We start from the raw sequence: 7,500 nt of genomic DNA on the forward strand, positions 1-7,500 counted from the left end.
TCTCTCTGTCCGCTCTGGGCCTGGACACGGACAACGTGTCTCTGTGTGTGTGTCTACATGTGTGTCTCTGTGTGTGTGTCTCTCTGTGTGTGTCTATGTAGGGACAACGTCTCCCTGTCCTCGCTGGGCCTGGACACGGACAACGCGTCTCTGTGTGTGTGTCTACATGTGTCTCTGTGTGTCTCTCTGTGTGTGTGTCTGTGTGTGTGTCTCTGTGTGTGTGTCTACATGTCTGTGTGTGTCTCTCTGTGTGTGTCTATGTAGGGACAACGTCTCCCTGTCCGCTCTGGGTCTGGACACGGACAACGTGTCTCTGTGTGTGTGTGTGTCTACATGTGTGTCTGTGTGTGTGTCTCTCTGTGTGTGTGTCTCTCTGTGTGTGTGTCTCTCTCTGTGTGTGTCTATGTAGGGACAACGTCTCTCTGTCCTCGCTGGGCCTGGACACGGACAACGTGTCTCTGTGTGTGTGTCTCTGTGTGTGTGTCTCTGTGTGTGTGTCTCTGTGTGTGTGTCTACATGTGTCTCTCTGTGTGTGTCTACGTAGGGACAACGTCTCCCTGTCCGCTCTGGGCCTGGACACGGACAACGCGTCTCTGTGTGTGTGTCTACATGTCTGTGTGTGTGTGTCTCTCTGTGTGTGTGTCTCTCTGTGTGTGTCTACATGTCTGTGTGTGTCTCTCTGTCTATGTAGGGACAACGTCTCCCTGTCCGCTCTGGGCCTGGACACGGACAACGCGTCTCTCCGCTTTCCGCCTCTGAGGCCGGACTTGTCCGGCGACTACTCCTGTCTAGCCCTGAACCACGTGGGGAGTGGCCGTGCAAGTGTCACTGTCCGTGTCACCGGTACGGACACAGTGACACACACACACAGTGACACACACACACAGTGACACACACACACACAGACACACACACACACAGTGACACACACACACAGTGACACACACACACACAGTGACACACACACACAGTGACACACACACACACACAGTGACACACACACAGTGACACACACACACAGTGACACACACACAGTGACACACACACACAGTGACACACACACACACACACTACTCCTGTCTAGCCCTGAACCACGTGGGGAGTGGCCGTGCAAGTGTCACTGTCCGTGTCACCGGTACAGACACAGTGACACACACACAGTGACACACACAGTGACACACACACAGTGACACACACACACACACAGTGACACACACACACACACAGTGACACACACACACAGTGACACACACACACACAGTGACACACACACACACACACAGTGACACACACACACATACACACAGTGACACACACACACACACACTACTCCTGTCTAGCCCTGAACCACGTGGGGAGTGGCCGTGCAAGTGTCACCGTCCGTGTCACCGGTACGGACACACACAGTGACACACACAGTGACACACACAGTGACACACACACACAGTGTGTCACACACACAGTGACACACACACACACAGACACACACACACAGTGACACACACACACAGTGACACACACACACAGTGACACACACACACACAGTGACACACACACACAGTGACACACACACACAGTGACACACACACACAGTGACACACACACACACAGTGACACACACACACAGTGACACACACAGTGACACACACACACAGTGACACACACAGTGACACACACACACACAGTGACACACACACACAGTGACACACACACACACAGTGACACACACACACAGTGACACACACACACAGTGACACACACACACACAGTGACACACACACACACAGTGACACACACACTGACACACACACACACAGTGACACACACACAGTGACACACACACACAGTGACACACACAGTGACACACACACACAGTGACACACACAGTGACACACACACACACAGTGACACACACACACAGTGACACACACACACACAGTGACACACACACACAGTGACACACACACACAGTGACACACACACACACAGTGACACACACACACACAGTGACACACACACTGACACACACACACACAGTGACACACACACAGTGACACACACACAGTGACACACACAGTGACACACACACACACAGTGACACACACACAGTGACACACACACAGTGACACACACAGTGACACACACACACACACACTGACACACACACACTGACACACGTGTACGTACGTGAGCGCTACTATTGATGAGTGAGGCTGTGACACAGAGATACACACACACAGTGACACACACACACACAGTAACACACACAGTGACACACACACACACAGTGACACACACACACACAGTGACACACACACACAGTGACACACACACAGTGACACACACACAGACACAGTGACACACACACACAGTGACACACACACACAGTGACACAGACACACACAGTGACACACACACAGTGAAACACACACAGTGACACACACACACAGTGACACACACACACACAGTGACACACACAGTGACACACACAGTGACACACACACAGTGTCACACACAGTGACACACACATACACACACACACACAGACACACACAGTGACACACACACAGTGTCACACACAGTGACACACACACACAGTGACACACACATACACACACACACACACAGACACACACACACATTGCCTTAATAGGTTCTGCTACTCGCTAATTGCCCTTACAGCCTGTTAAGGCTACACGTGTGTGTGTGTAACGTGTGTGTGTGTGTAATGTGTGTGTAAGTGTGTGTAACGTGTGTGTAAGTGTGTGTAACGTGTGTGTGTGTGTGTAACTGTGTGTGTGTAACTGTGTGTGTGTAACTGTGTGTGTGTGTAACTGTGTGTGTGTGTAACTGTGTGTGTGTAACTGTGTGTGTGTGTAACTGTGTGTGTGTGTAACTGTGTGTGTGTGTAATTGTGTGTGTGTAACTGTGTGTGTGTGTAACTGTGTGTGTGTGTGTAGCTGTGTGTGTGTAACTGTGTGTGTGTGTGTAACTGTGTGTGTGTGTGTAACTGTGTGTGTGTGTGTAACGTGTGTGTGTAAGTGTGTATGTGTGTATGTGTGTAAGTGTGTAACGTGTGTGTGTGAGACGTGTGTGTGTGTAAGTGTGTAACGTGTGTAAGTGTGTGTGCAAGTGTATGTGTGTGTGTGTGTAACGTGTGTGTAAGTGTGTAACGTGTGTGTGTGTAAGTGTGTAACGTGTGTGTGTGTAAGTGTGTATGTGTGTAAGTGTGTAACGTGTGTGTGTGTGTAAGTGTGTAACGTGTGTGTGTAAGTGTGTAACGTGTGTGTGTGTAAGTGTGTAACGTGTGTGTGTGTAAGTGTGTAACGTGTGTGTGTATGTGTGTAAGTGTGTAACGTGTGTGTGTGTGTAAGTGTGTAACGTGTGTGTGTAAGTGTGTAAGTGTGTAACGTGTGTGTGTAAGTGTGTAACGTGTGTGTGTGTAAGTGTGTAACGTGTGTGTAAGTGTGTTGCGTGTGTGTGTGTAAGTGTGTAACGTGTGTGTGTAACGTGTGTGTGTGTAAGTGTGTAACGTGTGTGTGTGTAAGTGTGTAACGTGTGTGTGTGTAAGTGTGTAACGTGTGTGTGTGTAAGTGTGTGTAATGTGTGTGTGTGTAAGTGTGTATGTGTGTATGTAACTGTGTGTGTGTGTGTGTAACTGTGTGTATGTAACTGTGTGTGTGTGTCACTGTGTATGTGTAACTGTGTGTGTGTGTGTAACTGTGTGTGTGTGTGTGTAACTGTGTGTGTAACTGTGTGTGTGTGTGTAACTGTGTGTGTGTGTGTGTAACTGTGTGTGTAACTGTGTGTGTGTGTGTGTAACTGTGTGTGTGTGTGTAACTGTGTGTGTGTGTGTAACTGTGTGTGTGTGTGTAACTGTGTGTGTGTGTGTAACTGTGTGTGTGTGTGTAACTGTGTGTGTGTGTGTAACTCTGTGTGTGTGTAACTGTGTGTGTGTGTGTGTAACTGTGTGTGTGTAACTGTGTGTGTGTGTGTAACTGTGTGTGTGTGTGTAACTGTGTGTGTGTGTGTAACTGTGTGTGTGTGTGTGTAACGTGTGTGTGTGTGTGTAAGTGTGTATGTGTGTATGTAAGTGTGTAACGTGTGTGTGTGTAACGTGTGTAACGTGTGTATGTGTGTGTTACGTGTGTGTAAGTGTGTAACGTGTGTAAGTGTGTGTGTGTAAGTGTGTAACGTGTGTGTTACGTGTGTGTGTGTAAGTGTGTGTGTGTAAGTGTGTTACATGTGTGTGTGTAACGTGTGTGTGTGTAAGTGTGTGTAACGTGTGTGTAACGTGTGTATGTGTGTGTGTATGTGTGTGTAAGTGTGTAAGTGTGTAACGTGTGTGTAAGTGTGTAACGTGTGTGTGTGTAAGTGTGTAACGTGTGTGTAAGTGTGTGTGTAAGTGTGTTGCGTGTGTGTAAGTGTGTAACGTGTGTGTGTAACGTGTGTGTGTGTAACGTGTGTGTGTGTAAGTGTGTAACATGTGTGTGTAACGTGTGTGTGTGTAAGTGTGTAACGTGTGTGTAAGTGTGTATGTGTAAGTGTGTTGCATGTGTGTGTGTAACGTGTGTGTGTAAGTGTGTAAGTGTGTGTGTGTGTGTGTAACATGTGTGTAACGTGTGTGTGTAACGTATGTGTGTGTGTGTGACGTGTGTGTGTGTAACGTGTGTGTAAGTGTGTACGTGTGTAAGTGTGTGTGTGTAAGTGTGTAAGTGTGTGTGTAAGTGTGTAAGTGTGTGTGTAAGTGTGTAAGTGTGCTCTGTACATTTAAGTTCAGTTTTTGTTTATTATGCCTGTTATTTTTTCTTGCATGCGCATAAACCATTTCTAATGAGTTTGTCCCCCCCGTGTCTCTCCCCGTGTCTCCCCCTCCCCCCGTGTCTCCCCCGTGTCTCTCCCCGTGTCTCCCCCTCCCCCCGTGTCTCCCCCCGTGTCTCCCCCCGTGTCCCCCCCGTGTCTCCCCCTCCCCCCGTGTCTCCCCCGTGTCTCTCCCCCCGTGTCTCTCCCCGTGTCTCCCCCTCCCCCCGTGTCTCCCCCCGTGTCTCCCCCCGTGTCCCCCCCGTGTCTCTCCCTCCCCCCCGTGTCTCTCCCCGTGTCTCTCCTCCCGTGTCTCTCCCCGTGTCTCTCCTCCCGTGTCTCCCCCCGTGTCTCCGTGTCTCTCCCTCCCCCCCGTGTCTCTCTCCCCCCGTGTCTCCCCCCCATGTCTCTCTCCCCCCGTGTCTCTCTCCCCCCGTGTCTCCCCCCCGTGTCTCTCCCCGTGTCTCTCTCCCCCCATGTCTCTCTCCCCCCGTGTCTCTCTCCCCCCGTGTCTCTCTCCCCCCGTGTCTCCCCCCCGTGTCTCCCCCGTGTCTCTCCCCCCGTGTCTCTCCCCCCGTGTCTCTCCCCCCGTGTCTCTCCCCCCCGTGTCTCCGTGTCTCCCCCTCCCCCCCGTGTCTCCCCCGTGTCTCTCCCCCCGTGTCTCTCCCCCCGTGTCTCTCCCTCCCCCCCGTGTCTCTCTCTCCCCGTGTCTCTCCCCGTGTCTCTCTCTCTCCCCGTGTCTCTCCCCATGTCTCTCTCTCTCCCCGTGTCTCCCCGTGCGTCTCTCCCCGTGTCTCTCCCCGTCTCTCTCCCCGTGTCTCCCCGTGTCTCTCTCCCCGTGTCTCTCCCCGTCTCTCTCCCCGTGTGTCTCTCTCCCCGTGTCTCTCTCCCCGTGTCTCTCCCCGTCTCTCTCCCCGTGTCTCTCTCCCCGTGTCTCCCCGTGCGTCTCTCCCCGTGTCTCTCCCCGTCTCTCTCCCCGTGTCTCTCCCCGTGTCTCTCCCCGTGTCTCTCCCCGTCTCTCTCCCCGTGTCTCCCCGTGTGTCTCCCCGTCTCTCTCCCCGTGTCTCTCCCCGTGTCTCTCCCCGTGTCTCTCCCCGTGTCTCTCCCCGTGTCTCTCCCCGTCTCTCTCCCCGTGTCTCTCTCCCCGTGTCTCTCCCCGTGTCTCTCCCCGTCTCTCTCCCCGTGTCTCTCTCCCCGTGTCTCTCTCCCCGTGTCTCTCCCCGTCTCTCTCCCCGTGTCTCTCTCTCTCCCCGTGTCTCTCTCCCCGTGTCTCCCCGTGCGTCTCTCCCCGTCTCTCTCCCCGTGTCTCTCCCCGTGTCTCTCCCCGTCTCTCTCCCCGTGTCTCCCCGTGTGTCTCCCCGTCTCTCTCCCCGTGTCTCTCCCCGTGTCTCTCCCCGTGTCTCTCCCCGTCTCTCTCCCCGTGTCTCCCTGTGTCTCTCTCCCCGTGTCTCTCCCCGTGTCTCTCCCCGTCTCTCTCCCCGTGTCTCTCTCTCTCCCCGTGTCTCTCTCCCCGTGTCTCTCCCCGTCTCTCTCCCCGTGTCTCTCTCCCCGTGTCTCTCTCCCCGTGTCTCTCCCCGTCTCTCTCCCCGTGTCTCTCTCCCCGTGTCTCTCTCCCTGTCTCTCTCTCCCCGTGTCTCTCTCTCTCCCCGTGTATCTCTCTCTCCCCGTGTCTCTCTCTCCCCGTGTCTCTCTCTCCCCGTGTCTCTCTCCCCGTGTCTCTCTCTCTCCCCGTGTCTCTCTCCCCGTGTCTCTCCCCGTGTCTCTCCCCGTGTCTCTCCCCGTGTCTCTCCCCGTGTCTCTCTCCCCGTCTCTCTCTCCCCGTGTCTCTCCCCGTGTCTCTCCCCGTATCTCTCCCCGTGTCTCTCCCCGTGTCTCTCTCCCCGTGTCTCTCTCCCCGTGTCTCTCTCTCCCCGTGTCTCTCTCCCCCCGTGTCTCTCTCTCCCGCATCTCTTCCGACGATGACGATGTTGTTAATCAACATCCACATCATCACCATCACCACCACCATCACCACCATCACCATCACCACCACCACCATCACCGCTATTATTATTATTTCCCATCGTGTAAATTTCACCTGGAACGCCTGAACAACATCCCCCTCCCCCTCTACCCCCCACCCCCACAACCTCCAATTTTTATTTTTTTATTTTTTTTTAAATCAAATTTTATTTTTTTGCTATTTGCTTCCTCAAACAAATCGCCGCGAAAAACCTTGACGTTACGAGATGTTTACTTTATTATACTTTGTTAAACATAATTATACTTTATTATACATTATTATACATTGTTATACTTTATTATACATTATTATACTTTATTATACATTGTTATACTTTATTATACTTTATTATACATTGTTATACTTTATTATACATTATTATACATTGTTATACATTATTATACTTTATTATACATTGTTATACTTTATTATACATTGTTATACTTTATTATACTTTATTATACATTGTTATACTTTATTATACATTATTATACTTTATTATACATTATTATACTTTATTATACATTATTATACTTTATTATACATTGTTATACTTTATTATACATTGTTATAATTTATTACACATTGTTATACTTTATTATACATTATTATACTTTATTATACATTATTATACTTTATTATACATTATTATACATTATTATACTTTCTTATACATTGTTATACTTTATTATACATTA

General features: G+C 50.4%; 1 long non-coding RNA gene across 1 annotated transcript in view; it reads left to right on the forward strand.

Annotated features, from left to right (window-relative positions):
- Nucleotides 1–40: 40 nt before the first annotated feature.
- LOC142907722 (uncharacterized) overlaps nt 41–7,500 on the forward strand; it is a 92,206-nt gene continuing 84,746 nt past the window's right edge. The window contains exon 1 of the long non-coding RNA XR_012931237.1: nt 41–843. This is a non-coding gene — a long non-coding RNA (uncharacterized LOC142907722). The remainder of the gene's footprint in view (nt 844–7,500) is intronic.

This window comes from Petromyzon marinus, chromosome 82, assembly GCF_048934315.1.
Source record: "Petromyzon marinus isolate PM22_M1 ecotype Great Lakes invasive population chromosome 82, UKy_Petmar_22M1.pri1.0, whole genome shotgun sequence".
Taxonomy (NCBI): Eukaryota; Metazoa; Chordata; class Hyperoartia; order Petromyzontiformes; family Petromyzontidae; genus Petromyzon; species Petromyzon marinus.